General features: G+C 46.4%; 2 protein-coding genes and 1 long non-coding RNA gene across 3 annotated transcripts in view; 2 read left to right on the forward strand and 1 right to left on the reverse strand.

Annotated features, from left to right (window-relative positions):
* The window catches only part of LOC111763539 (V-set and immunoglobulin domain-containing protein 8-like), a 146313-nt gene that overhangs the window by 63854 nt on the left and 64491 nt on the right, over positions 1-17968 (reverse strand).
* The window catches only part of LOC105745887 (Fc receptor-like protein 6), a 304798-nt gene that overhangs the window by 20018 nt on the left and 266812 nt on the right, over positions 1-17968 (forward strand). The window lies entirely within an intron of this gene.
* Positions 7312-14054, forward strand: LOC101436671 (uncharacterized). The gene is made up of 3 exons (XR_011645315.1): positions 7312-7375; positions 12131-12151; positions 13794-14054. It is a non-coding gene; the product is annotated as an uncharacterized lncRNA (long non-coding RNA).

A 17968-nucleotide genomic window follows, 5' to 3' on the forward strand; every position in this document is an offset into this window, starting at 1 on the left:
TTGGAAATGAGGAGAGAGCCCAGGGCTGCACTATGAAGATGCCTATATTTGCCATCGGGAAGAAGAGGAGATCAAGCAAACAGACTAATGATGAGGGCAAGGCAGGAGGCAAATCAGGAGCAGGGGATGGGGATGGATGCCAAGAAGATGTGTTGCAAACAGAAGGCAGTGCTCAGCTGCTGAAAATGCTGCTGAGCGGCCAAATAAGTGGATTTGGCAACACAGAAATCATTGTGACTTTGAAAAGCAGTTCAGAGGAATGGTGGGGACTGAAGTCAGTTCTTAGATGATTGGGAAGTGGGTAGGAATTGTGGAAGAGGAGGCAGTGAGAGTGGGTGACTGTTTTAAGACACATGGAGAGGAAGGGAGGAGAGAAACGGGTGGAAGCTGCAAGAGATGAGTAAGGCAAAAGGGAAAGCTTGGTTTTGCTTTGAAAGCTATTTGCATGTGTTCATGTGCAAATCGAATCAATCCAGTAAAGAGAAATTCATGGCAGGAGGGAGTAAAGGGAATGAATGCAGAGTAGAATAATTTAGGGAGAAAACATTAGAAAGAATGGAATCCAAGGCCCACAAATATTATGTGGTTGAGCTAGATTCTAACTCAGGTTTGTCTGATTACAAACCCCTTACTCTCTCCCAGATACCTCATTCCTTTTTTAAAAAATGTTTACTTGCTCATGATTGTCTCTTAACAGGGTCCAGAGCACAAATCCTTTACTACCACCTACTCTAGATACACAGTTCTTAAGGTGTTCCATTTCCATCTGGGTTCTGCTTTTACCTAGGAATTGAAGGAGAAAATAAGTCAAAAAAAATTAAATCTGACCCATTTTGTGCATTCTATATAAATGCATGAAATAAATTGTCTGACAGTGGGAAACAGAGAACCCAAAAAATTCAATTTATCACCTTAATTATATATGCTTTTCTTCCTCAATCTCCAGGGAAGAATGAGCCTCCATCCTTTTTCAGTCCCTTCTATGGAGCCATTCCTTAATTTCTTTTTTTTTTTTAAAGATTTATTTATTTTATTTATTTCTCCCCCACCCCCAGTTGTCTGTTCTCTGTGTCTATTTGCTGCATGTTCTTCTTTCTCCACTTCTGTTGTTGTCAGCAGCATGGGAATCTGTGTTTCTTTTTGTTGCATCATCTTGCTGTTCTGTCAGCTCTGTGTGTACGGCACCATTCCAGGGCAGGCTGAACTTTCTTTCATGCTGGGTGGCTCTCCTTATGGAGTTACGGGGCCTGCTCCTTGTGTGTAGGGGTCCCCTACACAGGGGACACCCCTGCGTGGCAGGGCACTCCTTGTGCACATCAGCATTATGCATTGGCCAGCTCCACATGGGCCAAGGAGGCCCAGGGTTTGAACCGCGGACCTCCCATGTGGTGGATGGACACCCTAACCACTGGGTCAAGTCCGCTTTCCCCATTCCTTAATTTCTAAGGCTGCTCTGGGTAACCACAGGATTCAAGTCAAGGCTCTCCTATCCTAAGCACAACTGAAAATTTTTAACATGCTGCCTAAGAAGATACACGCAAAGGACATAAAGAATATGTATGAAATTAAAAGAAAGGAAACAGAGTGGAGGATGGAGTTGTCCATCAAAGGAACAGCATAGATTAAATTGAAGACCCTCCAAAAAAATGCTAATCTACCACTGTCATGCAGGAAGCAAGGCAGGTTAGTATAGGAAACATGGGAAGATGGCTGGTACAATAAAGTCATTACAGCTGGGACCCCCTAGTAAGACCATCATCATGACCCTGCCCTGAGGGAAGGCAGCTACTTAAGAACAAAACCATAACCACCATTACAGCCAAAAAGCCCACCAAGACCCTGGTCACCAGGTCCCATTTGAAACTCCTGGGCTCAAAAGAAGCCCCAGATAATGTCAAACAGAAAGGCCTTCCTATTGGCTCCCTGGAAGCTAAAAGTGAGGGTAGAAAAGTAACCAATCAGGATAGCAAAGAGCTGAGACCCCTCCTTAATATGGCAAGAGGGGAGGAGGAAAGGCCTTGCAAAGGCCGGCTCTAGGGCCCCAAGCACACGTCTCACCCTGTAGCACAAACGCACCCGTGCCTCAGGTGTGTGCTCTCTTTCTTTCTCGTTTCTCAATAATCTCTTGTTACTGGTCTTGTTAAACTGGCACTTCTCTGAATTTTCTTGTGATGAAGCGAAGAACTAGAAACCCAGCACATTCCACTAATTGAAGGAATAAAGGTACTGAATTAATTTGGTTACTACCTAAGTCAGAGTCAACCACCTATCTTTAGGTACAGAAGTCTCACCCTAAAATCCACCTCTTTATGACTAAGAGAGTAAGAGAACAAGGGACCAGAAGGAGAGCAGATGAGCTCTCAATTCGGCATGCACCGTGCTGGTGGTGACTGTGTGTAAACAGGACCTGGAAGAGGGGGCATCTACTTCACCTCAGTCTCCATCCAGCTCACATTTGCTGAACACACACTCTGTGCCAGTCATTGAAGGTAAAGCAAAGAGCAAGGTAAGCATGGTCCTTGCCCTCAAGAAGGTTGCAATGCTCTGGGGAAATACACAGTTAAACAGGTTATAAAAATAGTAATACAGGCAATATATGTTGACCTAACCTTGTGGGATGTGGGATAGTGGTCAGGAAGTTTCTGCAATGAAAGATAGATACGGTGAAATAAAAAAATGAGCAGGAAAGGTCGGGGTGGGGGTAGGCAGCAGGGAGGTAGCAAATAAGGAAAATATCAAGTACACATGCACACACACAATAACTATAATCCAAAGGATCACATCAATGGGGACATTTTTGGGGAGCTAATTTTGCAGTGGAGGGTGGCTCTTTGGAACAAATCGGAGTCATGACACCCAGGTTTCTGACTCACATACCAGGGTGGGGAGTGGGATTGTTGGCTGAAGTAGGAAACCCCAGAAAAGGACCTGGTGGGAGGCAGAATCTTGGCTTGTTCTTGACATGCTGAGCTTAAGGAGCCTCTGAGACCTCCAAGAGCATCTCTCAAGTACCTTGGTGGATATTCCAATCTGAAATGCAGTTATCATCTGAGCCCAAAAGATAAATATGGGATTTGTTCGATGAAAAGTGATCATTTAAACTATGGACACAGATGAGAATATTTAGCCAAAAAATAAATTAAAAAAACAGAGTGAAAAGGGGGAAAGGTCTGTGACTTGTGTCTGAAGAATTCATTCAAAGTCACCAGAGGAGACTGACCCTGCAGAGAGTGGGAGGGACAGCCTGAGCCCTAACTCTATCCCTAACCTACTAACCCTAACCCTAACCCTAACACTAACACTAACCCTAATCCTAATTTTCTTTTCCCGAGTGAAAATGTGTTTTAATGGTCTCATGAACTGCTGCCCCAGGAGAGGACAGCAGTGTCCCAGAATGGATGAAGATGTGTAAAGAAGGAGGGAGGGGTTAGCAGTAACAATGTGTTATGCAGTCAAATAGAATGAGTACAAAAATGGATATGCTAGAGACGTGAAGGAGGCTGGATTGGAATGGATTGAGGGGTGAGTGAGAGGGAAGAATAGACACCAGTGCTTCCCAAACCTTTTCATGTCATGACACACAAAGAAAATTATATTTAGTTGGCACAATGAGATATTGGAGCAAAGTTGCTCTCAGCTGGAGAGTGGCCCTACCCAGCCACCTTCAGGGCTGAGAAGATCAATATCTTAACATCCATAACTATTTAAAGCATATCATTGTGTCTCCAGAGACCAACTGGCAAAGTCTGGCACTGACTACTCTTTCACTCTGAAGGGCTAATAGGGGACGTGGCATCAAGGGAAGGGTTATTTGTTTGGTTGGGTTCAGTTTGGTTTTAAGATTAAAGGGACTTGAACATCTTTCAGGAGCATCCATGGGAAAGAGCCAGCTGCGATGGAGTGAATGAACTCATGGGCAAGAGAAGTGTGGCATAAAGAGTAGCATAGCACTAGTAGAATAAGGTGCCTAAGATATAAGGAGAGAATCCAACTTCAAATGGAGCAGTAGGAGGATTGTGGGAAGATGGTGAGGGACTAACAGGCAGAGCGGAATGCCCTCACAAAAACAATGGAGAAAGAGCCAAAAGATGTGCAAGGGACCTACTTTGAGGATCAGCAGACCAAGATTGCTACACAATTCCCAGGAAGGTGAGTGACAGAGAGACAAAGAAGCCAAAATGACAAACGTGAGTTGCCAAGCCCCTGTGGAAGTATAAAGGGCTACCCTCCCCTACCTCCAAGATACTAAGCTGGGGTAATATACCTGGCTCACTGCAGCTGACAAAGGGGAGCAGTTATCCTCCTCCCTGTCAGCTGTTTCAAGGAAAAAGTGAGGGGAGGTCAAGGTGTTTTTCTTCAGGGAATTTGGCCAGCAGAGCTGGCTTTGAATCTCAGGTCTGGAGATTCACCACAGAAATACAGGAAAGCCCAGACTGAAACACTTCAGTGGAAAGGTGCGCTAACTAGCACCACCTACCTGCAGGTCTGGAAATTGCATAGAAAAAAACTGCACACACTCTATCCAAGCCCTAGGAGAAAATCTGTTCCCCACTAGTGAATCTCTGGCCAAATTTTGAAAACTTAAGCTGGGCAGTTTTAAAGACTGAGAATAAGTTGAACCAAATATCAGAGAGAAATGGGGGAGGGGGAGGGAATAGTCAAAGAAAGAAATGAGAAGACATCAGAGTAAATTCAGCAACACATTCAGATAGCTAGACATCAGCAACAAATTATAAGCCATACTAGGAAACAGGAAGAGATGGCCCAGCTGAAAGGGCAAGCGAAATATCCCGAAGAGATACAGAATTTAAGACAATTAACCTATGATAATCACAAAACTCTCCTAAATCACTTCAAGGAATTTTTTTAAACATTTATTTATTTATTTTATCTATCTATTTATTTATTTATTTATTTTCCCTTCCATCCCCCCACCCCAGTTGTCTGTTCTCTGTGTCCGTTCACTGTGTATACTTCAAGGAATTTAAAGAAAATAAGACTAAAGAAATAAAGGATATTAAGACACTGGGAAAGCTTAAAAACAATTTGAAAGCCTGCAAAGAAAAGTAACAGACCTTATGGGAATGAGAGACATTGGTGGATGAGATTAAAAATACATTACATGGAGGGGTGAATGTACAAGACATTGTGTGTGCAAGCATGTAATCTTCTCCACAACCCTAGAAAGTGGGTGCCATTTTCACCATGTTGCAGATTGAAAATCTAAGGTTTAATAAGATTACTTTACTGCCCCATATCCCACACCTAGTAAACAACAGCATCAGGATTAGAACTCAGAACTTTCTGACTTCAGAACTCTTCTAGCAGGTATATTTTGGTGTATCCTGAACCTCAGACTGTGCTAGGCCTGGAAACACAAAGATGAACTAGACTTGGCCCTTCCCTGTGAGAAGATCCCAGGCTGGGAGGAGAATGACAGTAAAATAAATACAGTACAGTGCATGAAAAAAGTGCTTTAAGAAGAACAAAGACTATAGCAAGCATATGCCTGTCTCTTCCACTAGGCCCTGGAGGCAAGGATGGACAGAGCACAGAGCAAGTGCTGAAAAACAACAACACCAAAAGCTGGATGGATTGGTGAACGAATAGATGGATAGAAATTGATGGACAGACACAGAATGACGTTTCGGTGTTAATGAAGATTCTCTCCTTAAGAAATTGTTGTCCAAGTAGCCACTAGGGGTCACTGCAGACAAGACACAAACAAAATTTCTTCCTTTGGCCCTTTTGTGTTCTCTCCATTTGCTCTGGAAGGGAAAGGAAGGAAATGGGGTGATGACAGATGCCTCAGGACATTTCCGGTCCCCTGTGCACCAGGCCCAGGATTTATTCTGGGTCAGCATCTCTCTCCTTGCTTGTTTTATTCAGCTTATGTCCTAAATTCTAGACTTTGGACACATTTCTCAATTTCTCTTCTCTTTCGGATAGATGATCTCCAGTTATTCATTGGCCTCCAGTTCCAACAAGAGATGAGGTCTCAACCCCAGCAGACTTTGTAACTGAGTGACAGCGCAAATTACTTCACCTCTCTGGGCCTCACTGGTAAAAGCTAAGGTTGGGAAGGAGACTCTTGTGGCTCAAAGCTTCCTGACACACCCTTAGAACAATATCTAACCTTTATCAAGCTCTTACTCCTTGCCAGGCATTGTTGCAAGCTGGAGATGTCCAATAAGGTAAACACAACTGAAAATGCAGTTCCTCCATCTCGCTAAGCACATTCCCTATGCTCACTAGCTACATGTGGCTATTAACTACTGAACAGGACAGCCCAGAGAACATCTCCATCATCACAGAAAGTTGCATTAGACAGTGCTGTCGAAGAGATCTTCATGTTTTTATCTCATTTAACCTCCATAACTACCCTATGATGTGGCTGTAATGATTTATTAACTTTGGTGACAATGACCCTGACTGCCCAGGTGATGAGACTTCCAAGACCCAGACTGACCTCAAGTTTAAGTAACTTGACCAAGGTCTAGACACAGATTAATATCCAGACCTAGGAGTCAAACTCGGGTGGTTGGCTCCAGGGTCCAGGGTCTTGGTTACTGCACCATGCTGCCTCCATAGCCACAGCTGCCCCTCACCCTCGCTCCCCCACCCCAAGTCCAGGGAGTGGGACTGGCTTTTCCCATACTCCAAAGCCACTATCCCTCTTAGCTGCTCGTCTGCCAGCTGACCCTGAGTCATGAGGGCCCCTGGGCTTCAAGCTTCTTCTGGATAAGAATCCCCTCTCTACTACACACACTCTCTCACATACACACACACACACACACACACACCTCCTTTGGGCCCCACAATTCCCTGAGAGTATCCCCTCCCAGTCTCAGTTGAAGGTCAGTTTGCATCCCAGAAGATTCCTAACCTGGGCAGCAACTGTCCTCCCCTAGGGTCTCCTTCATCCCCAAGGAGACGGAGCACTGTCAGCTTAGCTCAAAAAGTCAATTTTCAACAGCCTCTCAAAAGTCTTTGAACGAGAAGTCAGAATGCAGTTCACACACTCAAGCTGCTGGAACCTAGCGAAACCAGAAGCACGATGCGGCAGAGGTGTCAACTCTAGTGCGGACAAAGTAGCCGAGAGGTTCTGAGGAGCCAGACCTCTTGCGGTGACCCCCATCTGTCTCCTACCCCAGCAGTTTCATGCAAGCTTTTAAAGTTCCTTCCCTACTTCCTCTGTTTAAACTATCAAGCAGTGACACCACCCAGTACGGAAGAGTCACCCACCCACCCCTAAGCCTGTGGCCTAGATGCTGGCCCCCAGCCTAGACCTCTGCTTTCAGTCGGTCCTGTGTTCCCTCCACTGAGACAAGCTCTGCAGGCCCCATGCTGCTCTGGACAATTTTGCTGCTCCTTGGTAAGTCACCAAGAGTGAGTATGCCCCCTTGGGGCACCAGGGACCTTTAAGTCATCCCCAGGACATGATGTTCAAGCTCTCCTCTTTCTCAATTCAAGTGGGATGGAGCTCGAGTCAGGTACCTACACATAGGCTTGCTTGGGAGAGATGCAGAGTACAGTGGGTGACTTCAGGTGCTTCCTATGCCATCACCCTGAGTCCTTGGCAGGGCATCTCTTTGATGTGTCAAAACTGAATAGAGGCAGAAATAGCACATTCTGAAGCCCCCTTGCTTACCAATAACATATTTACCCGGTGAAATAAGGTTTATGAAATCAGGTTAAGATAGTCATCAGCTGGGCATTAAATATCCTGCCATAATCCCCTAAATGGACTGTGGGAGGGTGTAACTACAATGTAAACTATAATCCATGCAGTACAGCAGTGCCCCAAGATGTATTTACCAAATGAAATGAATGTGCCACAAGGATGAAAGAGGTTGTTGATGTTGGAGGAGTGGGGATGTGGGGGGGGGGGGTATATGGGAACCTCTTGTATTTTATAATGTAATAGTTTTTGTGATCTATGTATCTTTAAAAAAAAGAAAGAAAAGAAAAAAGATAGTCATCAGGGATGCCTTGAAGGGAAAATGAAGATGCTGAAGGGAAGGAGGCTGCCAAGGAGCACAGGGAAAATCAGGGAAATAGGAGAACAATTGTTGGATATATTTTCCTCAATGATGAAAGTTGGGGTTTTACAGGGTGATATATATTTATGATGCTGCAAGCTTCTTCTTAGAACTAGTCAACAATGGTTGGCTCACCCGAGTTCTTACCTGGTCAAGAAGATTTGATGTATCCAAAGCCATCATGAAATTGACCCTCTTCTGCCTAATTCCCCTCTCTATTGGGGGGGACAAGTCCACCTGGTCCTTGGGACTTGCTTTGGGGACTCAAATTATTTTCTCTAATGGATGTCTTTCTCTTCTCTGACCCACTTCTCCCCAGTCCAGTGACTCATATAGATGACTGAAGGCCTGGTCGAAGGATAGAGGATTGCAGGGGGAAGGGGATTCACTGTGCTCATCCAGATCCAACTCAGTCTCAGCCAGTATCACCTTGCTACACTTAAAAGGAACAAGTTTGTGCATAGACACCACTTTCCTTTAGTTTCTGACCTGACCTGCTTTTCATTTTAAACGTGGCTCCAGTAATTTGCTTATTTACTTGTTTGCTTCAATTAAGCCAGACAAGCAAACATCCTAAATAATTATGACCTCTTCTTGGACAGAGTTTGTGGGAATTTGCAACAGCACTGTACTACTTTGTATGGTCTAAGCAAAAGCATTTGGACAGGTGAGAAGGTCTAAAGTTTACAGTCAGAGCAGGGACAAGATGGCCTACTGCTCGAAAATACTCCAAATGAAGGGTTCCCAAGGGCAAACTGCCATATCCTATAGAAGGATGCCCTATGCTAAATAAAATCAAAGAGTTTCCCAGCCTGGAAACCAGGATCTGACTGGGAGAGAGCAAAGGAAAAGAGAAAGATTAGAGTCAATGATTGACTGACTGGTGGACAGTGTGATGGACAATCCAGGCGTTATCAGGTCAGACTTGAAGCTCAGGCACCCCAGAAAATCAATCCAAGATGCAGACTCCATAACTGGATGTGAATGAAAGAGTTATCTTATGTGCAGAGCTGCTATTTCCTCTCAGATATGGACACAGAGACATGGAAAAAAAGAAAAAAGCATCCAATGCCTATTTTGTAGTGTGGACATGATCTCTTCTAATCTTCAGAGCCTTAGGAGGCAGGTGTTTGTATCACCACTGAACAGTTAAGAAAAATGAGGTTCAAATGGTGAAGAAACTTGCCCAGAATAGCCCTACTAACAAGAGCAAACCCAAGGTGCAAACCCAACTCCCTTTGATGTCAAACCCCATGCTTTTGTCATCCGATTTCTAGTCTGGATGAAGGTAGAGTTTAATCTGGTGAAACTGGAAAATAATAATTCATTTAAAATGCCTGGCAGGGCATGATCACACAATGAATGGTGGCTATTGCTATTACTGGCTATCAGGGATCCTAGAGGCTAGGGGCCCTGTCATTAAACAGGCTGGTATACAGCTACACACAAAAGACGTAAAGTTAGGAAATGAGCCAACTTCACTCCCAAGGCTGGACCCGTCCCTCACATGCATCCACAGCATCTATGCTGAGCATCATGAGGCCTCTGCCTCCCCTTTCAGCAGCATGGTAGTCACAGCTTGACAAAGCAGCCTTTCCCACCATGGAAGGGCTCAATTGTGAGATATTTCATGTTGAGATGAAATCTGCACCAGTGATCCCCATAATTTCCATTCATTTGCCCCATTTCTTCCCTATGAAGTAACTCAGAATAAGGCTCTCCCCTCTTTGAGGCTGTGTCATCATACTGTTGCCTCACCTTCAGTGTATGGCAAAATTAGGTCCCTGGGTCCTTTTTACAAGAATTGCTGTGAGCCAAATGTTCCCTACTCTCTATGTTCCCTATTGGCTGCTGTTTGATTCCAGACAGTTGTTCTGTAATCACAGTGCATGGGTTTGGTTGTATCCTAGGCTGGGCAGTAGGTCATAGGGATTTGGGGACAGAGTTCATTTGAAGTACTCTGTGGTCTCTGGATGCCTCTCTCCTGTTATAAGCTTCAGTAGCTTCAATCTTGTTTGTTCAGCTCTTTGTAACTATAAGATCATCTTCCTGTGGGGAGCTGGGGAAGGCCTAACTGCAGAGTAAGTTCTCATTTACTCTCAGGTCAGGTGCTCTTTCTGGTTTCAGTATTATTGTAACCACTTTTCCAGTGAGTGGGGCAATATAATCTTCATAACTAACCTGTAAGGAAAAAATGTCTCCCTTTCTCATGCCTATTTTACAGATGGAGCAAGGACTCTGAAGGCCTCTGAATTTAAGCAATTTGTCCAAGGTCACACAGAAAGAGGTGGATTCATGAGTCTAGTCCATGCCATCTGGTCCCCAGATCCACATCTTTCCACTACCCCAAGCCCTTAGGAAAAGATAGGGCGGGGGGTAAGGTGGGTGGTATAAAAGAGACTCTTATAGTTCTGCATATATATGAGAACCTATGACTGAGTTGACCTCGAGATGAGTAGAGAATTAAGCTGAAAAGGCACCATATGTTTCCAGAGTAGTGTAGACAGCAAGGATGACAGCATGTGGTTGAACAGAGGGTTTTCACATACCCCTCCCAAGGCCATTCTAGCATTTTCAGCACCTAGGGCAACGTGTAAGCAATGACATGCCAGTAAATGCATGAGATTTGGCAGGGTTGACTGTTTTCAGTCCTACCTACACTCATGGTGTCACATCTTGACCTAAGTACCCAATTCTTCATATCTGACTGTGACCCTCAATTTAGGGTTTTCTATCCCTTGGGGTCTTCATACCTGTCAAAAATCATCTGTCACCATTTTGTGACATGGCCTCTTTTCCCAGGTCACTGATTCTCACACATTTGTTCAATGAAAAGCATTAACGTAGTGAGTTCAAGGTACAAGCATGGGGGAAATGCATCTGACTTGTTTGTAGGGCTTTCATTGATCCACACTGCCTGTCCATGTCCTGCCTATTTTAATAAAGACTTCTCTAGGAAAACCTGAGCCCCTCAGTGTGATCACTCCCAGACTCTAGTCTCCAGACCTCTGTGACCAGTTTGGGCCATAGGAATTGAGTCATGCCTTTGTTATCTGGGTTATTCTGTATGGTGGTGGGTGAGGTGGAATACCCTTAGGCACATTAGTGCAAGAGTCTAGTTGTATGTCTGTTTTAGTTTCCTAAGCTGGTCAGGCAAATACTATGAAATGGGCCAGCTTAAACAATGGGAATTTATTTGGTCATGGTTTGAGGCTGGGAAAATGTCCAAATCAAGGCATCATTGAGGGAATGTTTTCTTCCTAAAGACTGTGGCATTCTGGGGCTGGCTGCTGGTGATTCTTGCTTCCTTTGTCACATGGCAAGGCACATGGCAGTGTGTCCTGATCGCTCCCTTCTCCTCCAGATTCCATTGATGTCCAGCCTCTTGCTTCCTATGGTTTTCTCCCTCTGTGTTTGAATTTCACTCTGTTTATAAACAACTCCAATAGGATTAAGATCCATCCTCATTGGGGAGGACTGCACCTTTACTGAAGTAGGCTAATCAAAATGTCATCCTTAAAATGGATTCGTACCCACAGGAATGGATTAGATTAAAAATATGTTTTTCTGGAGTACATATAGCTTCAAACCAACACAATGGCTTTCACCTTTTTGCTCCCCACTCTGCAGGACTGGGCACAAAAAGGCATTCATGCGTTCAAGCATTCATGCATTTATTCAACCGATGCTTATTGGCCACAGGTCTCTGGAATAGGGAATATGGCAGGCAGGGTCCTGCTCTCATGAAGCTTACATTGTAGTAGAGGGAGACAGGTGATAACAAACAGGCAAATTAATGAGTAAGATCATTTTAAAGAGTAAGTGCTCTGATAATAACACAGTATGGTGTTGTGATAGTGACTTGGGAGAATACTTCGAATTGTGCCCCAGGGAAAGCCTTCTGAGGTGGCAAGATCTGAACTTAAATGAGGCTGAGGATTCCAAGCAGTGGATCCACCATAAATGTTGAGTGGTTGGGTGGTTGGGTGATTGAATGCATCTAAACACCTGTTGCTGAGGCAATAGGCTCCTTGTCAGAAAGTTATTTCTGTTACTTAAACTATTCCTATCACTTTGTTCTCTTGCAGTTCCCTGTGGTGGAAATCATGGTGAGTCTTAATAACACTCCTTCACTCTTCCAGTGTGTCTTTGGTCTAAAACCTAGTGGATAAGGATAGGGCAGGATCACTGGGTCCCCAGCAACATCTGCAGAGCAGCCCCAGACTGGGCTCTTCCTCAGGAGGCTTGGTCAGTGCCCAGGAAGAGGAAAAACCCAGGATGCCACTGGTTGAAAGCTAAGGGTCGTCCTAGGATGACTCAAGTCCCAGCCTCTGTCCTATCCCCTTTAAAGTGCCTTTGGCCTCTGTCTTTGCCTCTCACTGTGGCTCTGGATCTCCTGTATTCTTCCCTTTCCACCTCTTCTGCCCCTCCTGGCCCTCCCTTTTGTGTTCAGCAGGCACCTTTGCCAACCAGCCTCCTTTTCTTTAGCTCAGTCCCACTGACCTTCACGGAGCTTTGTTAAACAGGAAAAAAACCTGACCTATAAACTCCTCGACCTCCAAAGACATGTCCAACAGGTAGCCTTGCTGGAAAGAGCACATGTGGGAGCCAGGTCCAGCATTCAGTGAACCTGTGATTGTCAGTGCATCCAGAGTAAGGGAAGTGGGTCCTAAAGATCCAGGGAAATCTAGGTACAGGATGATTATATTCTTTGTGCCCAGAACAGGTATATATTGGGTCTCACCTCAAAGTCCCCTACGGGATGATTCATCATGTTCTCAGGCTATCAGTCCTGTTTCCTGAAGTGTCTGGGACTGGTGGTGTCTGGCTTGTCAAAGAGGTATGGCCTGGGGACAAGCCCATCTGGAGTTGCCTTGCAGAAGATGCTGGAGTCCCTAGGAGTTCTCATCTTATCCACATCAGAGAAGGGAATGCATTTGGAGAGTGAGGACAGAGAGTACAGGTTCCCCCCCACCATAACCTTGAAGGGAGATGAAACTCCCTGTTGATGGGGAAGACAGAGGCTGGGCCACGGGGAGCCCTGGCAAGGAAGACAGAGAAAGTGCACCCAGGCTGTGGCCCTGCCAACCCTCTGCTCCTGCCTGTCAGGTGGGGGTGCAGCTATAGGCAGATGTGGAGGCTGCAGAGTCACACTGGGGCAATGGTGGATAAGAAGCCAATCTAGGGGGTGGGAATTGGGTCAGGAGGAATGAGGATAATGGATGGAATGAGTCCAACTTGAACCCAACTCAGCAAGGATGGTGGAGGAAAGTCCAATATAAAGGAGGAAAAGGGACTAAAGAAAATACTCTATGAAAGATTGAAGTGATGAATTCACAACTCTGTGATTACACCAAATAACACTGACTACACCCTTTGGATGGATTTGTGCTCCATTAATATGTATCAATAAAATTGGTTTGTTTGAAGAAAAAAAAAGGAGACAAGGAGGATGGGAAGGAAGAGGACCAGAGAGAAGGCATAGGGAGAAGGAAGGTTAGGAGGAAAGAAGAGTACAGATAACAAGGGAAGAGGAGAAGGGAAGAAGGGGAAGAAAGAGGGGGGTAAAGGAAAGCAGGTCCCTGGCCCTGGGCTGGCACAAAGGACCAGGGCCACTAACCAGGGACAGCTGTGGAGGTGCTATCCATGAGCCTCCATCCAAGGGGAGGCTTTGGTCTGGGGTAAGAAGGGGGAAAGTGGATGGATGGGACCTGCAGGACCAGGGTTGACCCTTGTTCCTGTGTCTCACAGTCTGGCTGCATCTTGAAGTCCAGCCAAACCCTGTATTTGAAGGAGACACCCTGACTCTGCAATGCTGGGAGTGGAAGAACGCAGTCTTGTCCCAGGTGAAGTTCTACAAAGATGGAGAAGTCCTTCATTCCTCTAAGGCCAGTTACCCTCTGTGGAGGGGGACAGCAACAGTGAAAAGCAGTGGCCAGTACAGCTGCAGTGGGCAGGTGACACATGTCCCACAACTGGGCACACAAACCTCAGGGACTGTCAAGGTTCAAGTCCAGGGTGAGTCACCAGATGGGTCTGGGTGGGGAAGCAGGTGCTGCTCAGGGACGTGGTCTCTAGAGGAAGGACCCTCTTTCTTGCTGCCCTTTGTGCTGGGCCAAACCCCCTTCCCTCCCATCCACAGAGCCTGTCTGGAGCAGGTGAAGGTGGGGAGATGCCCTGGGGTCGGAGGGCCCTGCACCAGCCCTGCCACTGACCCCCCTGAGGCCCTGGGCCAGGCGTCCCCCTCAGGTCTAGATGACCTTTAAGGCAGTCTGGCTCTGACTTTCCGGGATTCCAGAGGGGCTCGGGCTGTGTGGGAGTCGTTTCAGAGCTAGTGGGCAAGGGCAGGAGGACAGGCCCTGGTGGTGGACACATCTCCTGTTTGGGGCCTGGGTGGTGGCCTGGGATGTGCAGAAGCTCAGTCCTCAGCCTCCAGGGACTTGCTCATCTGAGCCCAGGTCCTGCCTCTCCCCAGAGCTGTTCCCACCTCCTGTGCTGAGCGCTGTCCCCTCTCCTGATCTCTGTGAGGGGAGCCTGGTGATGCTGAGATGTCAAACAAGGCTGCGCCCCCAGAGGTCATCCTCCCGGCTACGCTTCTCCTTCCACAAGGATGGCCGCATCTTGAAGAACAGGGGCCTCCAACCAGAGCTCCAGATCTCAAGAGCCAAGGAGGAAGACTCTGGGATTTACTGGTGTGAGGTGGCCGCTGACAATGGCCAGGTCCAGAAAAAGAGCTCCCGGCTGGAGATTAGGGTGCAGGGTGAGTGGGTGAGGGAGGGGAGAAGTTCCGCAGGGGTCTGGGATACAGGAAATGGGTCCCATGGGGAGTGGGAGAGGGGTCCTTAAGGGAGGAGGGAGTAGAATCCCCAGCCCAGGGCCTGGTTGTCCCACTGACCCTCCCAACCCATTTGTGCAGCCCCAGAGCCTGTGTCCCGTCCTCTACTCACCATCCAACACGGGGCCACCCGCCCTGCCTCAGGGAGCACAGTGGAGCTCCTCTGTGAGGTCCAGAGAGGCTGCCCTCCAATCCTGTACCAGTTCTATCTCAATGAGAAAATCCTGGGCAAAGGCTCAGCTTCCCAGGGTGGAGCCGCCTCCCTCCTCTTCCCAGTGACATCAGAGCAGGATGCCGGGAACTACTCCTGTGAGGCCAAGAACAGTGTCTCCAAAGAGAGGAGTGAGCCCAAGAAGCTCTCCTTGGACGGTATGCATTTTCCCTCAACCGTGCTCTCAGCCCCAGCCAATCATGGGGAATGGAGTGTCAGATCTCACTCTTCTCTATATGTGCCTCCATATCCAGCACAAAGCTGAGGTCTCTGTAGGTACCGCACTGCCTGCTCAGGCCCCTGCCTGGAGCATCCATCCTGTGAAACCTGCCAGGGAAACTCTGAGGTCCACAGAGAATGGGAGGGTCATGGGGTTCCATGGTCATCGGGGTATTGCCCATTCATGCCGACACCCTTGGGCCATCCTTCGTTCACATTTGCAAGCCTCCTCAAGCCCAGTCAGTTCCCCCGTGGCCAGTCATTCTGACTGACCTGTCTCTGATGCTTTTCTGAATTTTGTCCTCAGTGCTCATGATCACCCCTGTTCCCCAGGTCCTCAGGTCTTGTCCACCCCCAGCCACCCCAAATGGCTGGTTCCTGGGCTGCCTCTCAGCCTGCTTGGCTTGATGATCATCGCTGCTGCTCTTCTGGGTTATTTCAGACCCTGGAGAAGAGCAGGTGAGTAACTCCTTTTGACTTTCCTGCTGATTCCCTATCCCAGTCACTACCAGGCTTTTGGGAATCCTGAAAGGATCGGCTACCTTCTTTTCCTGTTGCGATCAGTGTGAGGAGGACTTCTCTTCACGCACAACACAAAGAGGCACAGGAAGAAATGCTTACCTCTTCTAGTACATACAGACACCATCATACACTCATTGAGACAACATCTCACATGCTCACAGTCACCCAGAGATGCACTCACACTACTGCAACCCAGGCATGAAGAGGCACAAACAGAAGAATTCTTAGAGTCACACGTGATGCATGTCAGGGACCTTCCCATTCAAAAGACAGTCTGTGGCTGTGAATATGATAGTGAAGAAACACCAAGGCCTGTTGCAACAGTCTCTCATTAAACTCAGCAAAGTTCTGGTCTCCCTAGTAGAGGAGAAAGAAGAAATGAGAACCACACTGTGTGTGTGCACACGTGTTTACATGCATTCATTTGTATAATGTTATACCCTATGTGGATGTTCAATAAATGTTAACTGACAAGAAAGGAAACATAGAGGGCCAACCGAGCAATGGTCTAGGTGTCAGACAACTCCACCTTCAAGTCCCAACTCTGCTATTTACTAGTTCTATGACCTTGGGCCAGTTCATTCTAAGGCTCACTAATTATCTCCCTCTTAAGAGTATTGTGAGGGTTTAAGTTAATGAGATGAGATATACTCACCACTATATATTATAACAATATATACATTATATATATAATAATAATATATTACATTGGCACGCAGTGGGTGCTCAGTAAATTCTCGTTCTAATCTAAGCAATTCACCCCAGTGGATATCCTCTCCCCAGCTGCCCTCTCTCCTGCTGTCCATTCTGTAGACCTCCAAAGTTAGTTTCACTAATTCAAATAGACAAATTTGTGATGAGTTTCCCAGGAACTGGACCAGCCTCCCATAGAACAGAGTTCCATTTAATTCAGGGAGCTCTGACAAATGAGTGTTAGGAAATTCTTAATACTCAAAGACTCTCTGAGTCCCATACTTGCCCTCTTAGGAGGAGCCATTTTCACAGATCTTACCAGGTGATTCTGAAGTTTTCTTGCTGCTAGAGTTAATGAGTACTTCTTGGGTCCTAGACATGAACCATGTGCTCTAAAACCCACATGTGACCCAATTCCTACCACTGACACTAATGTTTAAAGTTATGCAAGTACCTGCTATCACAGAGGTAGTGCTTTTGAGAAAAAAATCAGACAAAGCTGGATGAAAATTCTGTCTCCAGAATAGTATCAACCATTGCAAGACTATTGTAAAAAATATACGATACCAGAGAATTAAGGAGGGAGGCTTCATTGGATTAGGTATTTTACATGAAGTAGACACTGTATTTAAATTTTCTGGCCCAGCCTTTGGGACATATCGACAAAATTATTAGCTTTTCTTCCTTCTGAAAACAGCCTGACTGGTGGGTCTGGGCCCTTTCCAGGCAAAGGTGTGACCCATCCTTTTTGACCCTGCTTCCTCCCAGTTTGTGAGCCACCCACCCTCTAGGGTATTTTTTAAAGGAAACATCTCATAAAAATTAACTATGCCCAGACCTGTGAATGAATCTTTATAAACAAACCAGAGCTCAGACTTCCAGCAGGCTCCACTAGCCATACTTTCTCCCAGGCTCTCTGTCCCCACAAACTGCCCAGCTCTCGGATGGATGCTCAGTGACTTGTACCTTTGTATCATCCAGAGCTCTGTTCACCCCAGAATCCACCCCAGCCCCAGGTACAGTATAGTGCCAATCATATACCAATGGGAAAGTCTTTCCCATGGGACCATGATCTCTCCATCAAGGGGAGAAGGGCATCTAAAGGAGAGAAAGAGGAAAACCTTTTAGTCCTGACTCTAGGCAGTCAGAATCATTCAGGGAAGGGAAATGGGTGGCTTTTGGGGGGAGCTTGAGGAGCAAGTAATGTGGAGCTAGAAGTGGGAGAGGGAAGAGTGAGCCAGGAGAGAAGGCAGGGTTTAGACCAAGGGTTAGCAAAGGATAGCCCAAAGGCCAAACCCAGCCCACCACCTATTTTTGTAAATAAAGTTTTCTTGAAATACAGCCACACTTGTTTCCATATTGACTGTGGCTGCTTTCACACTACAACTGCAGCATTGAGTAATTGCAACAGAGACTGTATGGCCTGGAAAACCTAAAATATTTACT

The sequence above is a fragment of the Dasypus novemcinctus genome, chromosome 13, assembly GCF_030445035.2.
Source record: "Dasypus novemcinctus isolate mDasNov1 chromosome 13, mDasNov1.1.hap2, whole genome shotgun sequence".
NCBI lineage: Eukaryota > Metazoa > Chordata > Mammalia > Cingulata > Dasypodidae > Dasypus > Dasypus novemcinctus.